This window comes from Topomyia yanbarensis, chromosome 3 (genome assembly GCF_030247195.1).
Source record: "Topomyia yanbarensis strain Yona2022 chromosome 3, ASM3024719v1, whole genome shotgun sequence".
NCBI classification, from domain to species: domain Eukaryota; kingdom Metazoa; phylum Arthropoda; class Insecta; order Diptera; family Culicidae; genus Topomyia; species Topomyia yanbarensis.
The window spans coordinates 12,914,093-12,939,160 of NC_080672.1; the positions used below are offsets into that span (position 1 = coordinate 12,914,093).

At 37.8% G+C, this 25,068-nt stretch overlaps 1 protein-coding gene across 1 annotated transcript in view; it reads right to left on the reverse strand.

Annotated features, from left to right (window-relative positions):
• LOC131693840 (protein kinase C, brain isozyme-like) overlaps window positions 1-25,068 on the reverse strand; it is a 101,463-nt gene that overhangs the window by 68,135 nt on the left and 8,260 nt on the right. The gene's annotated exons all lie outside the window — the stretch shown is intronic.

Consider the following 25,068-nt stretch of genomic DNA (forward strand, 5'->3'; position numbering starts at 1 on the left):
ACTTAACTACTCTTTATTATGCACAAGAAAACAACCATACTTTACTCTGTATTCATTATTTCACTGGTATGAACGGACTTGACAAAGTGATGATGAAAATGGTTGTTTGAAACCATTTAAAAATCCAAGACGGCGACTTCTGGATAAGCAATATTTATAAAAATCCTAATAATGGGTATTTTTGAAATGGGCTTGACGAGTAGATGATGGAAATGCTAGTTTGGTGCCATTTTAAAATCCAAGATAACAATTTTCGATTTGCATTAATTCTCATATAACCGCAACAATATTGGTATTTTGACATGGGCTTGAGGAGTAGATGACGGAAATCGTGTAGTGACGCCATTTTGAAGGCCAATATAGCAACTTCCGCTTCAGCAAAATTTTCTATAACCATATCAGCACAAATCACTAATCGAGACGGAGCGGCATGAACGAATGCATTTGGATATGCAGTAGCGAGAGACCAGCTCGATTCCTTTGTACTGGCCTTGTTTGTGTTGTACATCGGGACGGGTGCAAAAAAATATGTATATATCGGCGTATCAGGACGTATGCTAATAATTCTGCCACTGATGCAGTGTTCGCGGTCATTTCGTGTCGAATAAAAGAGACTAACTTGGCGGAGGAAAACCGCGAATCAAAAACCGAGGATTATAACAGCCAGCAAATAAATACTCTCAATAAAGAACGAGCTAATAAATTGCAGACTTTACTCATCCAACAGAATAGGATTTTTAATTGGCTCAGGGGCCGATGCCAATGTAATCGGAGGACAAGATTGAGATCAGTTACAACGAGACGCTAGGGAAGGCCTGGTAATTAGGAATTAGGGAAGTCAAACTGACAGACTCTTCAAACTAGCGAGCCTACGCAGATGACCAGCCTATGAAGATTGAGTGCGGATTCAGAGTAAAGATAGAGGTAGTGTGAGCTAGTAAGCCTAATATTCTTGCAGAATTCTTGGTAGTCCCACAAGGTCGTCGATCTCTGCTTGGTCAAGGGAGTGGGACTTTTAAAAGTCGGGTTACCTACCGAGGAGCTCGCCGTTTTCCCAAAAATGCCTGGTGATTCAGCATCGATAACACCGTCCAACCCGAGAAAAAGGCTTATTATAATGTAAGGGCCGCGTAAAGAGAAGGGGCAAAGCAAAGACTACAAGAAGTGGAGAAAAAGGTGTTATAGAAAAGGTCACCTCCACAGCGGAATGGTGAAGCGGCATGTCAGCTGTTTCTAAGGGAAAAGATGATTTTCGCCTCGTTGTAAAAATGTGCACCCCTAATAAAGCCCTAATGCGGGAATATTATCGGGTACCTCTAATCCAAGAGATGAAAAGCAAACTCCACGGAGCGAAATACTTTTCGAAGCTAGACGTAACAAGCACGTTGTACCATTTGGAATTAGCCAAATAATCTAGAGATCTAACCACTTTTCTTACAAAAAATAACATATTTCGCTTTACAAGACTAATGTGCGGGATCGATTGTGCTCCTGAAATTTTTCAAAGAGAAATGAGCCGAATCCTATAAGTCACAGCCACCCTCATCGTCTACATAGATATCATGATTGTCGGAAAAGCTATCGAAGAGCTACGGAAAACTGTGGCGAAAGTTTTACAGGTTTTGAGAGCCAATAATCTAACCCTGATCATTGAAAAGTGTAAATTCGACAAGGGCCACATAAAGTTCTTGGGCCATCAGTTCGATCAGCATAGATTCCACATTGACGGAGCTAAGGTTAAACACATCCAGAAATTCCGGGAACCTACAACTTCTTCCGAGCTTCGAAGCTTTTTTAGTATTAGTTTTCTTCGTCAGCCCATAGACCAGCAACTTCGCTGACGTAACGAATCCACTGTGGGAGGTCACCACAACAAAAATATGGAGATGGGGTATACGTCTCTCAGAAACAGACAATACAATCGTTTATACGGACGCATCTCCAAACGCCCTATGAGCTGTTCTTATAAGCTTCGCCCCTAAAGCGTTAACAGCTACACCCAAAACAAAAATCTCTTGCAATAATTGCAAGCGACAATCACTTGCAAATAATGTTAGCATCGCTTGCAATTGTTGCAAGCATATAAAATCACTTTATCTCTCGCTATACGTACATACGTTTCTTCAACACACTGTCGAAGGATTACCACCACATTCACGTGCATATGCTGGGTGTTATAGCAACGCACGGTGAGTTTTTATTTTCCGTCTACTTTATATTCATTTCTCACCAACATCATTAAACGCAGTTTTGCGGCTTATACAATACACACGAGATAGCGTGTGTTCAAATCTGGATGCGTCCTTTACTTTTTTCATTAATCGTGAACTCATCCAAGTGTTTATATACGACTTTTATCGTCTTAAAATTAACTGATAGCATGGTTGGATGGATTTGGTAGGTATGTATTGGTTAATGATCTGCTCGTGCGAGCCTCATTTTTCAATTCCAGCAGTCTTTTTTATTTAACGCATATTGATCATTAATACAAACATCTTTTTTCGGTTTCTTGCATTCTCTTGCAATGTTTGCATATTGCCATAACGCTTACAATTTTCGCTCGTATTTATTGCATAAATGTAAGCGATTCTTACCGGGTACGTTTTGGGTGTAAACGTGCAGATTGTACTCCATCCGGGAGAAGTTAACGCCCTGCAAATGCACCATATCAAACATTAAGAAGCACAGTCGCTTGTTTCGCGGAACAAGAAGCACACCAACAAAAGCTGCCACTTTAACAGAATCATTCACGTATATATAGGCAAGAGAGATGCGCGTACATGAATTATCTTCACAAACCCCTGACATCGTGATTAACAAATGTATGTCAAGGTATGGAGAAGCTGAAACTTCGCATTTGCCGGTTCTCCCCAACGTTGTTCTTGTGGTGAGAATGTTGCCGTACAAAGCAACTCCTTCATACGTAACCATTTCGTGCGGATCAACCGAAAATGGGACGTTACATCAGACAACACTGGTTATGCACCCATGGTAGATTCCTATGCGCGAACTCTGCAAAAAGACACTGCACCGCGGAAAACATTGTACAAAAGCAGCTAAGGAAAACCCGCCTACCGTGAACATCACACCATTATCTTATCCCAAACTAAAAAAGGCTGTAAAACCAATATCTACGGATCTGCCAGGAACAAATATTTACTCAACATCAATCGCGCCCAGTATCTCCAAGCCAACAACCAACAACCGACTACCAGCAAAGAAGCGCTCGCATTCCTGTTTGAAGCGCTTTTTACTTTCTTCGAAAATACTTTGAATTGGCTTCTCAATATTTTGTAGTGTTATATTCCGTCGATTCAAGCAATAAAACTCGTTTTTTAACTATTACACAAAGTAGACAATTGAGAAGAGCCTTAAGAACGTTTGTTTTAACAAATGTCAACTATCAAATAAAGTTTTCATTTTTTTACGCTTTCGTCATATAACAATTTAATGTTTTATTGCTCTATGAATACCGGACGTATTCGCCCATATTGCGGGTAAAAAGGCGGGCCCGCAAATACGATCAAGGCCCCAGGGCAATTGCCCTGGCTGATCACCCCTCTCATCGGGCCTGTGCGCTACGAATGGAAGGCCAGAGAGAGTCCCACCAATGGAACGCATTAAGGCTCTCAAAATAATCTGGGAAACGATTGCATTGGATTTCAATGGACGATACGCTGAATTCCTCCGAAACCATAGGCTAGTTGTAGTGGAGTATCGGTCAAGGTTTGTTATCGCTCGCTCTGTGAAGACAACCATCTCCGATAGCACTCGCAAAATATTAGAAGATATCTATTAAAACGGACAATAGCCCACCTTTCAAAGGCGAAGAATTCAGTAGATATTGCTACGAGCATGGAATAAAGAACATTTTCTTTACCCTCCTGTTCCCGCAAGAAACCGGTCTGGTGGAAAACTGCATGAAATTGATCAATAAAAAGGAGGAAATGATGTATGGACGAAAAATTAGACGGCAACTAACTCTAATAAACCCGGGAAATGACACAACACATCGATGATATAATTATTGAAACAGACAAAAAGGCGAAAACCGAAAACAAATTCAACAGCAACCATCCAGGGAAAAGAAAATCCCTGCTTATCTGGAAAACTACAGGAACTGACAGACCTCACTGAGGCACTGGAGGTAAATTCGTATAGGCTTTGATACCAATGACGCTCTTATTGGTCTCAAGTTCATATATCATGCTATTTTGGGCATCTCAGTATTATAAGCTGTTTCTTCGTCGAGTATACTGCCCATGATCGCATATCAGTCCCAAGAAGATAGTAAATCCCATAGAAAACGGGACAACTATGCGATCATGGGTAGTATAGAAGTTTAACCAATAAAAATGTTGCAGTACATCAGCCCGGGGACAACTTGACAGGGTCCCATATAGGGGAAGATGGGTTAAAACGCACCCCCGGGCAAAATGCACCCATTGCTTATATCGAAAACAGCTGAAAATTTCGCGAAAAGGATAACACCAGTCGGAAGTCCGCCATAGTTAACATACACTGGAAAAGTTTGATAACCGTGCATCAATAGCAGCTTAAGAAATAAACAAAAAACAATTACGTGCTCTTCTCATGTAATTATTATGGCTCGCGCAACAAAAAATTTCAGCTCTTATGAATGCTGTTTTACTATTGGATCAGTTCTATTTATACCGTTGTTCATTGTTCTGTCGCACTACATATGAAAAATCTAGTAAATAATTCACTTTTTGCCAAATTTATATCTCTGCTCCATCGGGGGCAAAATGCCCTCTTCTTTTATTTTGCTGGTTTTTCAATCGAAAACAGAAAAATTGTTTTGAAAACCTACTAATTGCATAACCTAAGGCTATTTAATGGCACACTTTTGTGAAATCTCGTCAGAAAACAAACCTACTTGCTTGTTCGCCGAGCATTCTGCCCCGTTGCACAGTGGTCGCAATGGTACTAAAACGTGCGTTAAATTAATGATGCTTTAGGAGTTAATTTTAGCGATTTGGTGTGTTAGGAACACTTTTTCAGAATGGAAGCCCCCTTCTTTTGATGTGTGCTGATTTGCGATTAATCCACTTAAAAGTGAGATAGAAAATTTATTTCTACTAACTTCCGAAATAGAGTCAATGACAATGCTATAGAAAATTCTACTACGAGAAAACTTGCTAAACATGCCAACTGTCCAAAATGCAATGGTGTTGAGATACTGCGCGTTGTTCGTGGAAGGCACCCAAAAAATCATTTTTTCGTTATAACTTTTTTCTGAGATTTTTTAAATTCTTTAAATTTTCTAAAAAGTTGTTGGAATTGAGAAACTACAGGTATTTGTCGAGGACATCAACATTTTTTATTTCAAAACTAGGTATTTCAAAACTTTTATTTCAAAACTTGTTTCAACAAACAAAACAAAACTAAAAGTAGGTTAAAGATTTTGAACGTCAATTACTAGGAGATGTGGAGATTACTAGGAGATGTGTACTCTAAGAAAAAATACTAGTCACAACTGACATACACTGGCCTGTATGTAAAAATTACTTTCCAACATAGCATGTTTTGTATTTTGTAACAAAATAAGTAGGGATTTTTAACATAACCTTTAATGGTGATTTTTTCAATTGGTCAAATATTCCAAAAAAACATTGGAAATGTCAATGTACACATATGAATCCAAAACTCTCAGTTTCTGTAATCTCAAAATTACGATTTGCGGTGTTGTGGTGCATTTTACCCACGCACAGGTGCGTTTTGTGCCCTGCTTATTTTTCAGAAGGTAATTTTTAATGATTTTGAAGAATTGAAATATTTTCATATTTTCATATTTTCGAATATTTTGTAAAGCGTTAAGATTGTGATTACAGAGGAAAATGTTGGCTAAACAATATCATTAACACACCAAAAAATCTGAATTTTATCGTTGACGTTATTGTAAACATGACACAAATCAACAAATCGTAATTTACGAAATGACGAAACATTACCGTGTTCCATTTAATTTTACATGAAACATATACTTTACATGCGCAATGACATAAAATTACACTTCCTACCATTCAGAACAAACGCTGTATGTGGAGTAAAATTACATGATTTACGAAATTAAACGTCATGTAAAATTAAAATCAAACGTAAAACTAAGTTATTTTTGATGCTCGTATATGTCAGGGTCAGGAGACGTAAATTTACATTATTTTTTCTAGGTGTGAATTAAATTCTCCCAATTGATATTCTATTGCTGAGTTATGATCATATTTCCTTAGGAGGTGCGTTTTAGCTCCTCTTCCCCTATTGAACTCATCATCAAATTTATTTCGCTGTTCAAATTAGTTCTCATTCCGCCATACCTACACAGAAACAAAGATTGCATTTTAACTTTATAAAATCCAAAATGAAATAAAATTCGATTTTCGGAAATTCAAGATGACTTTCAAAATCGAGCCACTTCCACTTGTACAGTCGTGATTCGCTGGTTAGACACTTTTTAACTGGACCGCTTTTTAGTTGGATCTCCGCTAGTTGGACCATTGTCCAACTAAAAAGCATCTGAATGTCAAAATCTTATGTCAAATTTACTTTGACAATCAATCTGATAATTAATAGAGATGTGAATAGATTCAATTACACTACTAACGTCTCCTTAGGAGAGTTTTTGACATCTGTCAGTAGGTCCAACTAACGAACCAAATTCGTTAGTTGGAAAGAGGTGTGGCCCAACCAGCGAATCATGACTGTATTGGAATTTCCGAAAATCTTCCGGATCGAATCAACATTTCCCAGCCATGAAATCCTCCGGTAGATGCCGTTTCCTTTAGGTTTCTATCAAACTGGAGTAAAATGCCAGAACAATTCTGAAGGGATCCGTACCAATACCACACAGCAAAAAATAATTAAATTTAAACGACATGTAAACCAAAGAGTTTGTAAATATACATTACTGTAATCGATAATTTCATTGAAACTTACATTCATTTGAATGCACATAATTAGATCATGAAAAAGCATACAATTTTCAACGTTCGTTCATATACTATTACAGCATCCTTTATTTACCAACCATTAGAATAAAAATAAACTAAGATGCATTGGTTATTCAATGACTTAAAACGTAATGTTCAATCAACCTGTAAAATTAAAGCAACATTCATTGAAAAAAATGAATATGGCCGATGCGTCGAATATCGTTTCAATTTATTCCCTCTCAGTGTGTTGATTGCGTCGCTTATAATGACAACTAAAATAGTTTGTAAGTTTTGCAACGCTGTTTTTAGTGATTTAGAACGGTTTGTTTGGCATACGCGAGTGTATAAGAACCAAAAATTGTTCGAGTGTGCCATCCCGGAGTGTAAATTACGGTGTAAATCTATCGAATCCTACAAAAAACATCTTCGCCAGCGACACTCTTATTTGAAAGTGCAGCGCTCTTTTCAATGTTCTGTTACTTTGTGTGATAAATTCGAGAACAGCATAAAATTGATGGCCAAGCATATGGCCAAACATTTGAGATCAGGGCAACCCGTGTTCTGCCCATTCGGCTGCCAAAATAAAAAACCTTTTGTTACCGTCAATAGTATGCGTATTCACAATATGTACTTTCACCGGAACGGAAACATCCAGATAGAATACGGTGAAAAAGTATCTAACGAAGACGGCATTCCACTACCGGAACCACTTGAGCTGAAAAAATCCAGTGTATTAAACGACGGTGCCGTGTCTTTATCTCCATACGGCAACGTAATTGATGGTAGCAGCGAAACCACAGTAGAAATTTTTGGAAACTTGTTCCTCAAGTTGTTGTCTAAAAATCATGTCACAGAAACTGCAATCCAGGAAGTAGTCATTGCGTTGGGAGAAGCTGTCGCCGTACAGAAGAGTTACTTTGAAAACTACTGTGCATCGTTCGAAAATGAAATCCAAGAGAGAATGAATTTTGAACACAAATTTTGCAAAATTTTTGATGTCATGTTCGGACTTTCTGGAATATTTCGATCAGCGTACATGCGAAAAAAGTACTATCAGGAACATTACAGTTTTGTCCCTTCAATCCAAATCTCGCTTCACAAAGACGGTTTCTATCACTATGTCCCAATATTGGAAACATTGACCGCCATGCTCAATGATTCCAAAATTTATAATGCAGTATTTCGAAATAAGCTCAAAGTGCCGGGATATCTGACAGATTACGACGACGGCATTAAATTCAAAACCAGCTCATTTTTCTCCGATAGGACATTAAACCTTTTTCTCTATCAAGACGCTGCCGAAGTGGTCGTCAATGCTATTGGCAACGCAACAGGCCGGTATAAACTACTATGCGTGTACATGGTATTAGGAAACCTTGACCCACACTTGCGATGCAAAACCGAAAATGTTCAACTTGTTCTTCTTTGCAAAAATAGGGATTTTTCTTACTTCGGTGGTGTTTGCATATTTCGAAGACTTGTTGAAGATATTAAGATACTAGAAGAAGATGGAATTGTTGTGCATGGTGGAGGTTTCCCTGAAACGTCAAGAGGGTCATTATTGACTACCATGAATGATAATTTGGGTGCACACCAAATAGGAGGACTTGTAGAGAACTTTTCAACAAGTTCTCATTTTTGCCGCACTTGTTACATAGATCATAAGTCTTTTCGAAATGATTGTCTACATAGGGCAGAAATTAGGACTCCTGAGACTCATAAGGCAGACCTTCAGATGATCGCTGACAATCCGAGTTGTGCTCCTTTCCGAGGAGTGAAAACTTGCTGTATTTTTGATGAATTACAACATTTTCAAATGTTTGATCTAGGAGCGGCACCGTGTGTAGCTCACGATCTGTTTGAAGGATGGATAAATAATGATATATTTCTAATACTGAAACGCATCTCTAAAGAGCAACACATATCAGCCCTATACATTCAAGGAAGAATAAATGAAGTGTGTCAAAAGTTGAAACTGGATACAAAAATCACAATTGATTATACCAGAAAATCTAAAAATATTAAAGCAAAGGCTTGCGATATATGGCATATCGTGCAAGTCCTTCCGTTTCTGTTTCTTAACAAACCAATCGATTATAAGGATCCGTTAATAATAATGACGATACTAATTAAAAACATCACGGACATAGTCACAGCACCTATCGTGTCAGAGTCCCAAATTCACCTACTGCGAGCACTAATAACGGAGTATTTAGAACTCAGAAAACATCATTTTGATACTCCACTTAGACCGAAACATCATTTCACAACCCATTATCCTTCAATCATATCCCGGCTTGGGCCTCTTATGTCCTTTTGCACTTTATTTTGTGAGAGGAAACACTGCTTCTTTAAACGAGCTCTACGGAGCACTCTCAATTTCAAAAACGTCGTTAAGTTCTGTGCTGATCAGCATCAACTTTATCAAGCTCTTCTGGCACAAGAAAACGTTCGTTTTGAAAGACATTTTGTGGTGTCAAAATATGTCGAATCCTATGAAATCCTCCCTGAGGCAGTGCAAATGGAACTCAGCAAATTTGGTCTTCTCCACGAAGAATCCTTGTACGCCGAAAAAGCATCGTACTGCGGGTACGATTATCAGGCGAGCGACTACCTATTCCTCGAGCACGATGAGTTTGGAGAGCAATTTTATGTAGTTGAAATTAAACTTCTCATATTTAACAAACACAATGAGCAAATCAAAATCTTTGGACCAATGCGATCCGTTGTAAATGCTCCCGACAAAGGAATTATGGAAATCATTACAGAATCGCAAACAGCTGTTGTTAGAAAAATAACTGATTTTGTCGATCGTGCCCCATTGAAAGCTTTCTATGAAAATAAAAAGCTATACTTGTTCATCCAGCACGCAATCCCATTAATTTGAACGCACCCTTCAATTCAAAATTTAGAGTAGAATCAGTCGGTGAAAATGGCAGCTAAGATAACCATTTACAAAGTGTGCGATGCATCGCGGTTTAATAGGCTGGCCTTACCAGCTCTTTCCACCTTAACCAGTCTACTAGAGCAAGGTAAGGATAGTAATATCGACGTATCCATCCTACTGCTAATTATTACTGAAGACCTTTGTCTAAAATAGTTCTTTTATTCTTGACATTCTAGCATCAATTGCATTAGCCAAAAACATTACGTGTGTGTATACTGAAATTGAAGGATGTAGAATATCAACCGACTTAGCGTTAACTGCATTCGAAAACCAGCTTTTAATGTTAACAGAAGAGGGCGAAGCATGGACACCAAGCGTATTTCAGCCATCGAATTATCAATCAACTTTGAATATTTCCGGTACGTTAACAAAACATATATTTAATAATTTTGAAGTTTAATCTTACTCCCATTTAATTATACTCTGTGATTTCCACACTCATGAATGTATCGAAATACAAATTGAACTACACTATTTTTAACTATTATAGCGCATTTCATACCAAATTGGACTATCATACATGCACGCACCCTCCTTTCAAGTCTTATAAAAAATACGTTAACATCAAATCCCCTGAGAGCCTTCGTTGGTCTTTAGTACTATACAACAAGAGTACCGAGCACTTCCAAGCGATCCGACGTGAACACGCACTTTCATCTCATTGTGAAGGAAGGTGCACACTTGTGCAATTAGCCAGTTTGGTGTGAAAGGCGCAATACTGATGAATTATTAACAAAATGTAGATAACATAGGTTGACACAAAATTCCGCGGAAATGAATCTCCTTCTGGGCCCAAATAAGCCCAACGACATCAACAGCTAACAGAATCATTGTAGTTTAAAACGTATCGTAGGTCCTGAAAATGCAGATGCTATAAAATTCCTGGGGGAGAGGCTGACGTTCTGAAGTAGCCTTTATTGACATTCTTGCATGATGTAGGGACCGCTTTAATGTATGCATCCTGTCAGATAACAGTGATTGTTAATTATTCATTTAATATCGTAGTGTTTTGAGCGATGAACGCAATCATTCCACTTAATAGTTGTACGCGTATTGCTGCACATCTCCCATAGAAGTCTAAACGTTACAGCATTCTGAAGGAACTTTTCGGTAATTTGCGAAAAACGTATTTTGAACCAACAGAGTTACTCACTGGTTATGGGCTGTTATGACAGTGGATTATTGAATATATTGATATTGTATTTTATTATTTATGGCAATGAATGATGATAATGTTCAATGAACTAAAAACTCCAACCGAATTTCGGCAGAGTATTTATGTGAGAAGAGTGCGACCGAAAACTGCCAAAAGAGATTATCTGTCAGTGTCATTCAAAGCGAATTAAGTCCCAAAGACAATGATAAAATATAAAGACGCGCGGAGAAAAAGAGAAATTTAGTTGCACCCCGGATAGAAATTTAAATTGCATTTACCCTACAAACAATCATAAAACAAAAGAGCTAGGGCGAACTCGGTTTTGCTTGCGTTTTCTGGCAAATTTTGACAGGAACCGAGCAAAACCCTGGCATAACTCGGACATAAACTGTGCAAAGATCCTGGCAATTCCTACCTGGTAGAATTTAACACAAATCGAGCAAAACATCTGACAAAGAGGTGCAGGAAGCGTACAGAGATCTTGGCCGTACATTCCTGGCTGGATTCTGGATAAAAGTGAGCAGCATCGGTTGGATTAACCGCTTCTGTCAGAAACGGTTGTTGCATTTGAGCGAATTCTTTGCCAGAATTCTCGCACAAATCGCGCAAAATGCTCGAAGAAACTCTGCCAGCATCAATTTCGCTTTGCTTACTTATGCTAACTTTCTGCTTGCCACGATGACTGGGATGCAGTTAAATGTAAGCGTTCACACACAACATCAACGGCACGGAACGTTTTGAAGAACGGCACGTGTGAACGGGCACAAGAGAAAAGTATTAAACTTATCCTGATGGAACGGTGACGTTCCGTTGAAGTTGACGGAAGCTGTATCGTCTAAATCGTCCTGAATGCAAATAGCAAAAAATCGAACGTCAAATGCAGCCAGAGGGTTCTGTAAAATGGACTGGCTGCATTTAAACTATAAAGTTCCATGCAAACGATTTCACTCACACTACTTGGGGGTTTGTTTTCCTCCAGCTGTCATATATAAAACTGTCAGCCAAATTAAACATTTGAATTAGCTCTCGTAAAGTATTTATAATGGTGTTGAAATGCTTTATGTCGCTATAAAACTTATTCTGGGGACGTACAATTCTGGTTGGTCATATTCCATCATGAAAATAATCCGACCGAAAAGTTATTTTCGATTTGTTTTCCTCCATCTATGACAGGTGGAGGAAAACAAACCGTTGAACACACTAATATAGTTACATATTGTCAAGTACTCTATGTGAGGCTTTGCGAGACGAATTAACAGAAAAAAATCCGTTTTAATCCAACTAGTGGTGCAATTGTGCCTTTCTCATTTATTCAAACTACGATTCCATGGCTGGTTATGTTTAATATAATGGTGGAAATGTCTATTAAATATTCAATGCGATTTACACATACGTACAATGAATCGCCAGCTACAAACTATATGTCGCTATATGTCGACACTGAAACACTTGAAACCAGCGGCGACTCCAGGAGGAGGGTTCGAGGATTTAGACCCCGCCAAAAAATTTCAACTTGTTAAGAAATTTTTGATTAGTTTCTCAACTCAAAATCATTTCAAACCAAATTTTGCCCTGGTTTTTCAGACCCACTAGGAAAATTTATTCTAGAGCAATTAGAAGATTTTATTCGCGTAGAGGGGTACTTGATGAGGGAAGGGCGGTTTAGGGAAGGGTGGTGAGTGATGTGGGGGGGGGGGGGGGGGCTTACCGTATCCCCCTAACTACGACCCTGTTAAAATTCAGAAAACCTATGTAAGTCAAATAAAATGGCCGGGATTAAGTTGACGATGTTCAGAGTGATTGCATAAGGGATCATCCATAAATGACGTAGCATTTTTTGAGTGATTTTCAACACCCCCCTCCCCCATCGTAGCATTTCGTCACAAAACTCTAAATACCCCCCCCCCTGATAATTACGTAGCTTGACGGTAACCCTACCCCTCCACTTGTCCCCGTAAAAAAATAAAAAATAATAAAAAAAAACGATGTCAGTTAGATGAAACTCGTAAAATTGTCGTGACATCAGGTCAACCCCTATTCCCTTTAAAAAGCTACGTAGCATGACATGACCCCCTACTCCCCTGTCGTCACACATCATCACAAATTACAAAACTCCCCCCTCCCCCATATAATGCTACGTCATTTAAGGATGGTCCCTAACCTTTCTATAGGAGAAAGGCAAAAATGTCAATTTGCTGTGTGTCCGTACCTAGGGGCAGATCACTTGCGACGCATTTTTAAAAATCAGCTAAATTAAATGCATTTCTTTCCATCAAAATAGAAATTCCTAATGTATTTTGCGTTGCGTGTAAGAAGTCAAAACCCTATAAAAATTAGCACTACATTCAACAAAACGTCGAACAAAGTGAATCAGCATAGGACGTTTGTTCAACAAACTTTTCTGCGAGGGAGTGCAAAGTTGATACAAAAATGGAAATTAAATGCATTTTTTCTAATTTGATGCAAATTTGTTATACATTTCTAGAGTGATCTCGTTATTTTTTTGCCGTAGTTAAATGGAAACTACCTTCAACACGGTTTACCTAATTTTACCTTCCTGCACGATACCACGAGATTGAGTCAAAAGTACTGAATTTTAGGTAGTTTTTCGTTGGCGTGTGTAATTTAGTGTGCACCGCAATATCTGCCGGACAGAATAATTGCAAAAGTCGAACAAAGCTCTGACAGGAGTCGAACAAAATTGTACATTCCTAGCAGCATTTTTGCTGAAACTGAGCACTACCGGTTTGATGCAAGAATTCTGATAAAAGTACACAAATTATATTCAAATCCAATTTTGGTAAATAGGTAGAAAATCTTACATATACTGTTTATTTTGCCGATCAAAATACTAGAATTCTTGACGTTCCTAATGAACTTGAAACAAGATGTCGTAGGTTCACGAAATGTTAAGCTTGGTGATTTAATTTCATTGGCCGAAATGATTTTCATTTATATTTCTCAAGAAAAAAGCACCAATGATTTGCCGACTACAAACTTCACACAACAAGAAATGCTAAAAATAACGACTTGCAGCTAAATTTATAATAAGGTTTATGTAACTTTGCTAACGGTTTCCAGTTAGGGATAAATTTATTCTCTAATAATAATTTTCTTTATCCATATTTTGGAATACGCTTTTTCTAAATGTTGTTCTAGCCGCATTGACGGCGTTCATAACACACGTAATGAAAAACGCTTTTCTCTTGAAACTTTTTGATTTTGTTATTCGTGATACTCGCACAGAGAAGGCATACTAGCGCCACCATCAAATCGGTGGGACATATATGAAACAATCACTCAGACATGGGAAAATTCACTCATTCGTTTGATTGCACCTGATAGCCATTCATCCTTGGTTCAGCCGCAAACAATCATCATACATAGTGAGCATGGAGCAACGAACCATGAGAGAATGCGATGAATCCTCTCTCCACCACCATGTTTGTGCACGGTGCACGAACGGTCAGCGAACGCACTATGTAAGTGATTGGTTAAAAAATACTTGAAACGAACCGAACGTCAGCAAACAAAATCGGTGCCGAATGGGGTAATCTTTGGAATACATAAATGTATGCAGCACCGTCATCATATATTACAGGTTTACTGACAGAATGCTAATAATAAACACAACCAAAACAAAATTGAGAATGTACATGTCAGTTTTGTACATGATACGACCGATCTTGAATGTTTCGCATTACGATTCCGATGCCGATTCCGGTTGTGCAATAGTATTTATCATAATTAGGGTTACCAAATGGACTGAGAGCAAATTAAGGACATCCCTGCCAAATGTTATACCAGTTATGTCACTTGAACCGGAATTCTAAAAAAAGTCAGAATTCTGTCTCATTTTCCAGCGGTTTAATTGGGACGTTGAATCTCAATCGAGACAAATTAGAATGGTGTAGTACCGATACCGAACGAAGATACCACTTTGGCAGAGAAGAGAAGTACCACTTAGAACAAAAAAAATCACGAAAGTTCTCACAAAAGCGAATCGGATTTGTTGCTGGTTTTCCTTGCTTTGATTTGAGAGTGCACCCGTATGACGTTTCAACTAGTATAAATTTTAAGACTGGCTCGTATAAATCGTTCCAGACAGTACGGTCGAGATTCGCTAAAGCGTACAGTAAATAACAGAAATGTATTATTGCATTTCGTATCATAGATTTTACTTTTCTGATTGATATTATGCTTATTGCTAAATATAATCATTGAACGCTCGTTTTCTAAAACGACATTATCTGTTATTTTTGCGGGGCGTCCAAAGAATCATCCAGTTTCAACGGAATGTTCTCTAATTATCTGGGTACGACGGGAATGCTTTTATTAATTTGGCACATTGAAGAGTAACTCGTAAGGAACCTTTACTAAGCAACACATGATTGCAGAGCCCTCTTCCTAAGTAGTGGAACGTGATCTTCCGCATGGGTGGTGGATTTTTCCATTTGTCATAATTTGTCGTCAAAATATTACTTGTGATAATTAAGCTGAAGAAGTAAACTTTTTTTGAATTCCAATCCAATGCAGTGAAAGCTAATGTAAGTACTTAAGGTCACAAGAGCACTTAGCACATATTTGGGAATCCAATGGAAGATTTTGTCGTGACAATTCAATTTTGTTAAAAAATATTTTATATTAATTTTGCGAACAAGAAAATAAAAAAAAGTTCGATCATACGTCAGCTGCATCAGAACAAATCGAAAACAGCATATGGCTTAGTGATCCAATTAACGTATACAATCTCGCCATCGTCGGAACAGCATTTGAGTTGTTTTCTCTAACAGTCTAACTATTTTTTAAATTTATTTTAGAAAAATTCTTTAACTTGGCTGCTGAGTAACTGATAAATAATTGCTTCTCGGTACGCAGATCTGAAAAGTGTGTAACAGCGTTGTCACAAGTACAGATTTATCTAGAAAGGTAAAGGTTTAGTATCGAGTATTTTTGGTACAGATTCTGTACGATACGGATAACATATTTTTGTAAAAACGTACAGATTTTTTTTAACATGACATATAAAATAATTTAACACTGCGATGAATACCAGTAAACAGGTTGTAAATGTTGAGTTAGACCGCTGACAGAGTGATGGCGAGAAACTGAACTGGAGCTAGCACTGACATTAGGATGCGCGATTCGAGAAACTTGCTTGCAGCAAATCAAAGGATTGATGTCAAAATAGATCTGTTACAGTACCGGGAGAAACTGGAAGTACTTCTCATTTTCTACTTCTAGTAGCAAACCGAATTAAAAATTAGCAAGTTTTTTTGTTCCTGTTTGCTACGGAGCAGCTAGGAGCAAGAAGGGTGTATTGAAACAAACCTAATGAAAGCCGAGTGGATCTGCGCGGATTGCTTGCGTTTATTGTGATAGGCCGCTTACAGAGTGGCGGCGAGAAACTGTGTAGGGGCTGGTACTGACAGTAGGATGCGAGATGCTTGAAACCTGCTTGCAGCCTACCCGGATAGAATTTTACAATAGCATTTACCCTACAATCATAAAACAATAAATATTATAGTTTCTACTGTTTCAACATGGTTCGACGCAGCGTTCTCGCAGTAGATTTACAATAAAATTTCAGGTAACGATCAGTTTTACTGTTCAGAAAAAACTGATACAGTAAATTCGCATTAAAGTTGACTGTTTTCGAGAAAAAAAAGTATGAAGAAAAATCAATTTTTTTGATGTTAAGATACATAAATGTTGCAATCTGATGAATGAATTTTGGAAAGTATTGTGATAGTGAGTTAAAATATTTTGAATAAATTTCTGTTTCGAATCTCTAAGGCAAGGTAAAACACAACTTTTATCATTACAGTGCCTTCTAAAAGTTGCATCAACCATTGCAGCTATCCGCAATGTTGTTATTTTCTGGTAAACCACCGAATCAGACCCACTCCGCACGAAGGTCGTAGTTTACCAGGAAGCGAAAAAAAGCAATGTTTTTAAAACCGGCGGTAGTTTTATTGGTACAAAACTTCACACAACACTTCATGATGAAGAAATTATCGACGTTGCAACTCTGTGGTGCTAGTTTGCGGAAAATAATGTTGCCAAACCATTTTATTTAGTTGGGATAAGATGGCGAGTCTTTAGTCGAGTTCAGTAATTCAGCATCTTTACTCCACCTGTCATAAGTGGAGAAAAACAAATCGAAAATAGCTTTTCGGTCGGTATATTTTCATGATGAATCGCCCCGCATAAATGTGTACCATATGCCAACCATTGCATCAATCGTTTCAAAACCATTTTCAATATGGTTCGTTCAACAATAGATTAACCATTGCCTAGTATCATATCGAACATAACCAGTGTCGTTTTTCCATACTCGACCATACAAACAACGGGTTGTTAAGAACAGTCACCATACCAAAATGTGCTGTTTTCCATATACATTTTGACAACATACCATTCAAGAACCATACAGATTATAGTGGCATGCATATTTTAGGTCTAGCGATGGATAAAATATTAGCTGGAGAAAAAAATCTCTCCCCCTTCACATTTAAATTCTATCTATTGATGAAATATTATTTTGCACTCGCCATCTTCTTAAGAATGCTTCGTTGACACTAAGTGGACTGACACTTTATCCAATTGAGCTATCTCCGTAATATTGTTAGACGAGGATTTTTGACCATTTTAAACTACAGATTTTTGGAGCGTGGTAAACAGATATACGAATAACAAAGCCCACCAGAGCAATATTAACCTCTGGCGCCAAAGGACAATGCAGTATACAAATCTTCAATATAGGATACACGGAAGGTATTGGAAATGGTAACTAAAATAGGTATGGTAGTATAACAGTTAAATTATAATGGTGAAATATATCAGTAGTATTCCGAATATGGTGAGCATTATACGAATAGTTTGGAAATGGTTCCGAAGATTTCTGGAATGCTATTTATTTATACGGGTTCTAATTAATCAGTATTGTACGTATCTGGAATAAGTTTTACGGCGGCGTAGATCATGACAACACCATTGAAAAAAATACTTTAAGCGAGCTACTTCAAATGTTTAAATTGACTGACAGTTTTATATATGACAGTTGGCGGAAAACAAACCTCCAATTAGTGTGTGTGTGAAATGATTTGCATAGAACTCTATAGGCTTCATTTGATTTGCTGAATCCAGGTTTGCCACATCTCGAATCCAAATGTTAGTACAAGCCACAGACAGAGTTGCCACATTCACAAATTTTTCTTTAATGTCGCAGATTTATTTAACAATTAGGCAATCCATGAGACGTGTTGCTGATTATTTCTTGATTGTTTCTTCTGACGTTACTCCGCACTGCTGGGCACAACGTCCGACAAAACCGTTGATTCTATCCAACATCCTACGAATCTGAACTAATGAAAGATGTTTGTCTGACGGGTTTTTTTCTGTTCGCAGGAGTAAAGCAAATCAAACTTGTTGACAAAACCCACCACTGAGTTGCCAATCAAACGTCTCATAGATTGCCAAATTTTTGGTCACAGCTTCATTTATTCAGCAGACAGATTTTGAACATTTTTATGAAAATTTCACCGATTTCCACTAATTTTTGGAAATATTTCAATTTTTCATATTTTTTTGGAAATTTTACACAGATCTTCCTTCTGTTTAAAGCAAAACAGATGGCTAAAAGATTTTCTAGACTGAAACACAGCTTCCAATGTGGCCCTGGCCGCAGCTCAGCTTAGATTAAAAACAAAATTACAACGAGAATTTGAACTGGAGCTGATTTTGAAATTACCCAGTTAAATACTCTAGAATTTTGACTGGTTTTTGGCGAAATTTTATCGTAAATGAAATAACTGATTCCGAGTCGGAATTTTTGATTTTTCGCATTCAAATATCAGCATCAGCACCAACTCAGTATATTACTATCTCGAATGAAAAATAATTATATAAAATAATTTTGTTTGTCATTGTGTTAGTACAGAATACGAAAAATGTTCAACTCCCAGTGCAGATTTAATTGTGGCAACACTGGCGAGTAGTCAGACCGATTGTCGTTTGCATTTTTCATACGAATTAATCCGCTGAGGTTTTCGAGCCTATCATGGTTTACAGACCTTGGTGACATTTCCTAAAAATTGCAATGCGACGTTAAATCCTTGAAAAGGTACTCATGAGAATTTATACAAAGCAGCCTTTAATATTAAAGATTGAAAATAATTAAAAACTAATTTCCTCTACTTTTATTAGGACCAAAAAACTTCTATCGAATCCTGGAAAAGGAAAATGGTTGGCTATCAAAATGCTGTTTGTGTTTAAATTTAATATCCTTATGTGGTGGTTCTCAAAAGAAAGGACATACAATAACCCTTGGGAAGATATCCATTGAAAATCTTTCTTGGTCAGTGCACTAAGAATGAACTATGTAGTTAAAAGTTTCGATATTTAAACGTAAATATATGCTTACATACTTCTACATTAAAACTTTCGTTTTTCGATGGAAAAGGATAGGTTAATATTTAAAGTAAAATATCCGTTTGTAACCCAAAAACGCAGTCAATATTTGAAAGATGGGTTAATTATTGCATGACAATTTTTATTTGGAAGAACATATTCTGATCACTTGTCGGATTATCGGGGATGAATTTGCTAGACATTTTATACCAGTACCCACTGAGACGTCCAAAAAATTGTTTCAAAATCGTTCAACACGGGCCCAACGATGGACGTTCGTTGAACGGTTATTTGGACGTTGTCCAAATTGGTCCAACGAACGTCCTTCATTGGACGATTTTGAAACCAACCGTTCTTAGAGGGTAACCTCGTATAATTTTTAACTAATGTGTTGATTAACAGTGTATTTTGCAGGGCTTCGACACCACGTGCCGCTAGTGATTTTAAAAAGAATTGTGAGAAGTTTTGATTTCGAGTGGCCCTTCTCTTCTCTGACTTTGGCCAAACCTCATATTGAGCTACCCAACAAATTTTGGTTACTTCTGAGTAAAACAAATTTTGGTTGCCATGAGTCGCAGAGAGTATGCATCAACAAAAAATCACTGGAAGGAATTGAAATTGATTCTCTTGGAATAAAGTTGATCTGAATAATTTAATACAGGGTGACATGAGATTTTTTTTTTAATGTAATAAAAAATTGAAAAATGGAGTAAATCGCGAATTCTTTATTTGTCAATCGAAAGAACATTTTTTGCCATTAATTGTTTGAAAAAAATTTCTTTTAAATGTTTACCATGTTGGCGCTTTAGGTAGTCCATTCGACTGGTCCAATTTTTGATGACGGATTCGAGCATTTCAAGTGGTAGCTGCTAATTACTCGAGTAATGTTGATTTCCAATGCTTGGGGATGTCACCGCCGCTATGTTTTCTTCACTGCGTGCTGGATGTGGTCGATTTGTTCGCTAATCATCAAATAACGAGAACTACAACGCTTACTTTTTGGTTGTATGGAGATGGTGAGCCAGTGTAAGTCGTTCCATTATGAAATGGCAAACAATACTAAACTACAATATTATTATTTATTTATTACATCTTCGATATATGGTCGGTGTTAAGTCAGACCGGACTAAGTCGCAAAACATCAAAAAATGAGATAATGATAACACTGGATAAAGAGTTTCTTCAGCTACATTCGACGTTTGCCAGATTTGAAATATGTAACCGTAAACAAGAATTATGGCAAAAAATAATTTCCAATTATAACGTAGAGGATGCTGCGATTCAAACTTTAAACCCGTTTTGCTCGAAATCAATATTTTGTCACTTAGTCCGGTCTGACTTAACACCGACCATATATCGTACAGATTACACTTAATGCTATTGCTAGTGTCAATGTTAAAAATTTCTAATTGCTAACTTATAATTAGATTTAGTGGTATGGAAGTCATAAACTAAAACAGTTTCGTTGAATCTGCTACATCTGTCTAGCGGATTGTTCTGGCCATATGCTGTGCGGTGCCTGGGAATCCACAGAAGCGGACGATTCTGATATATCACGAGGGGGAACAAATAAATGAATCTTTGAGAAAATATCGAGACAGTCTATATTGTTCGACAACATATCGAAAATGAACATTCTTTGCAAGAACGTGCGGCGAGACTCCAGCGTTGTCAAATCTAGCAACATGCATCTATTATTATACGGCAGAAGACGGATAGGGTCGTTCCAAGGCAATTTTCTGAGAGCAAATCGTACAAAACTTCTCTGAACGCGCACCAGTCGGCTACTTTGAACGGCGTTATATGGCGCCCATACTTGTACAGCATACTCCAAAGTGCTCCGGACCAGTGCGCAGTGTAAAGATTTCAATGCGTAGATAACCACAAAATCGACAGCGTTCCGTTTTAGAAAACCCAATGTTGCAAAAGCCTTCGCCGTTGTTGCAGTGATGTGGTCGGCAAAACGAAGTTTTCTGTCGAATAACACTCCCAGGTCACGGATAGAATCCACCCGTTCGATGACACAGGCTTGAAGAGTATATTCGCAACGTCTTATATTTGCCGAGCGTCCGAAACTTATCATCTTACATTTATCAATGTTGATCTGCATACCGTTCAGCAAACACCATTCCTCTATGGGCTATACACTAATTACGTAAGGGAATATGGGGGGAGGTGGAGTTTCAAAATATCTTACGAATTCTTATCTAAGGGGGAGGGAAGGTTTGTCCTTTCTTACGTAATATCATGAAACAAGTATGAAAAATGAAATCAATATGGAAAATATTATTTTCATAAGAAAAGGGTCCTCTTTCTTATTTCTGCCATGAACATGTATATTACACAAAACGAGCATATATTGTACATCATGGTCAAGGAAGGGCGGACCTCGAATTAAAGTATTTTCCGGCAGGATATGATTCCTAAATTAGTTATGGAATATTATTGTTTGCTGGCAGCGTGAGGAGCGACTTAATTGTCGATGGTGTTGGAGTAGTTACAACAATTTCTTGACTCTTGATGGTACATTGTTCTGTTCAGGAACTCGAGTCACCATATAACTTACAAGTTAGGAAGTGTTGATACCGTATTATTAGGCTAATATTCTTTTTTCAAATTTTTGCTTCCGCAAGGTAGCCGGAAAATGTTTTGTCATGCGATTGTCAAAGATCTTGTAGACCAAATATTTGCAGAGTGCGAACTGTATTTGACTTCAAGAAAATTCGTAGATAGCCATCTACGTATTTTCTTCGAAGCTACGCGTACGATAAGCGTCACAGTTGGAACTCAGAATTAATTCCCACCAGAAGAGATTTTACATCACAAGGAACTATTTCCGAATATAGCGAAGCAGACTATAAGGACCAAATCGGAGTTTCTGAATATCTCCCAGCAGTTATTCTGATGTTTCTACTTGGTGAAATTAAGATGCTAATAAAATTACTGCTGATGATTACAGTTGAATTTTGTACCGTGCCGTACCGTACCGTTTTCGCTATCTTTCTATTTAATGAATTATATGCTTATCTAATTACGAAAATCATGATAAGATTTTACGTAGGGGGGTAAGATTTTGGTTCACCAAAATCTTACGAACTCTTATCAGGGGGGAGGGGGAGGTTGAAAAGTTCTAAAAACGCCTTACGTAATTAGTGCATGGCCCCTATATTGGCTATATCGTCTTGGAGCACAGCAGAGTCGAGTGCTGAAGCAATTGAACGAAAGATTTTCAGATCATCAGCATAGAGCAGTTTTCCAGAGTGGATGCGGGTGCAGAGGTCGTTGATGAATAAGAGAAAGATCCGTGGCCCTAGGTGACTTCTTTGAGGCACACCGGTTGGCGTTACGAGCATGTAGTGCCAATTCTAACGAAGGCAGATCGTTGTGAGAGGTAAGAATGCAGCCATCTGGTTACTCACTCAGGAAAGTCTAGTCGCTCCAGCTTCAAAACAGCAATGTTGTGAGGCACCTTGTCGAATGCTTTTGCGAAATCAAAATATATAGCGTCCGCTTGTTGACGCTTCTCTACAGCTGGAACTAGAAAGCTCGTGTACGTCATCAAGTTCGAAATGGCGGAGCGTTTTTTCATAAATCCGTGTTGTCATTCGTCGATTATGTTGGAAGAAGCAGCGTACATCGCATTGTACACAAACTTTTCCAGAACTTTAGCTAGGCAGTGCAGCAGCGAGATTCCTCTGTAGTTTTCAACATTGTGCCTATCTCCAGCCCTATGAATAGGAACTATAGCAATAGCAATGACAGTTTGCAGTTTGTACCCGTTACCTACTAGAAAATGCCTTGTTAAAAACTTTATGTTGAACCACCCTGTATATGCCAAGGTTTGAGACTAAAATTAAGGACATTTGAAGTAAAATAAGGACGCTTTCCAAAAACCTCGAAAATAAGGACATGTCCTTTAAAATAAGGACGGTTGGTAACCCTACATAATACTGAACAAGCGACGAAATCTGGAACATCCGTGGTACTGGCCAATTCATAAACCTTGTCATAAAGATCCTGAATTGACTCTGAAAGTCTGTGGTATCCTCGAAAGTATTTTTTTTTTAGAATCATTATTGCATTTGTGTCCGGAACCAAGACCCTATTGGGTTCGTCGAAACTTTCAGGAAGATCCGTAAAGAAAAACTTCAGGGTTATAGGACTAAGATTCATGACCAGTTATACGGATATTTCGGGTCTTCTGGATGATTTTCACTTAGAATTCAGGGTCAATTGTTGAGTCAAAGTATCAATATAATTATAGATGGGATTTTATATATGAGTGACCACATTGTCGCCTGTTGCATATTATGACAAATACTATTACACGACCGGAATCGGCATCGGAATCGTAATCCAGAACATACAAGACCGGTCGCATCATGTACAAAATTGACATGACTCATTTTTGTTTTGATTGTGTTTACTATTAGTACTCTATCAATAAATCTGTGATATATGATAACGGTTCTGTATACGTCTATGCATGCCACACATGCCCCCATTCGGCACCGATTCTCACTTGTCAACCTGGTCAGAAACGGTAGTATTTACCAGAAACTGAAAACTGAAACTCTAACAAACAATTTGGGTACGAGTACATAGAGATTTGGCTGAAAATATGTCATATAGTTGAATTCGAAAACCGGGTTAAAATGACCCGCTAACATTTTATTAGTTACTAAAAGTTAACACCTAAAGAAGGTTAAGTTTAAGAATTTTCATTTTTTTTATAGAACAAATATTATATTTATCCGTAGAAACGAAACAAAAAGACAGGGCTTGTGAATCCTATATCTGTCCTTGGTTTCACTAGATCAAGGGCTAGCATTTTTCAAACAAATAATATTATGCCCAGGTATACAAAGAAATCAATTTGGAACAATTTCCAGAAGCTTGAATCCTGCTAATTTGAATCAGTTATTTCCACGACAAACACTCAATTATTATACATTTAGGTTCTTTTCCATAGAACGGAGAAGACACATCTAAATATTCCACCAACAGTACACAGTATTCCGTTTGATCTTTTTTTTGCTATCGCCGCTCTATTTTCGTTGTTCCTTTCTTTTACAGTTCCCCACACTGAAAGAAAACTCCCATTAAATCCAATTTTAAGTGCCAATATTTTACGATCCCAATGAAAATCATGATTTGATTATTTTAGTTTTGCGCTCATTAATTTTTTTCACAATGATTGTCCCGGGATCGTAAATCGTACCTAGGGCGGATGAGTATGAAGCGAGTGTCACCAACTACACTATTCCTACATCTTCCAAACTTCTCTGCGCGAAAAAAACACGTGATTTTTATTAGTGTACGAGCCTCGATAAAATATTCCGCTTTTTTCTATTAAAAGCCAATGCTTGCTATGATGAGCTGATTGTTGACTGACACGTGGGGCGTTGGAAATGGGTCGCGCCCGGAAGGGTTGGAAGTCTATTAATAATGCCGACATATTTTCACTGATTATTATCTCGGGCGCTTTCCAACATCCGCTTTCCGTCTCTGGTACCATACATTGTATCGCATACCGAACACCTCACCTGGTTTCTGGATCACAGTAATGGATCTACTCGTCTTGACGATGATGATGAGGTTAT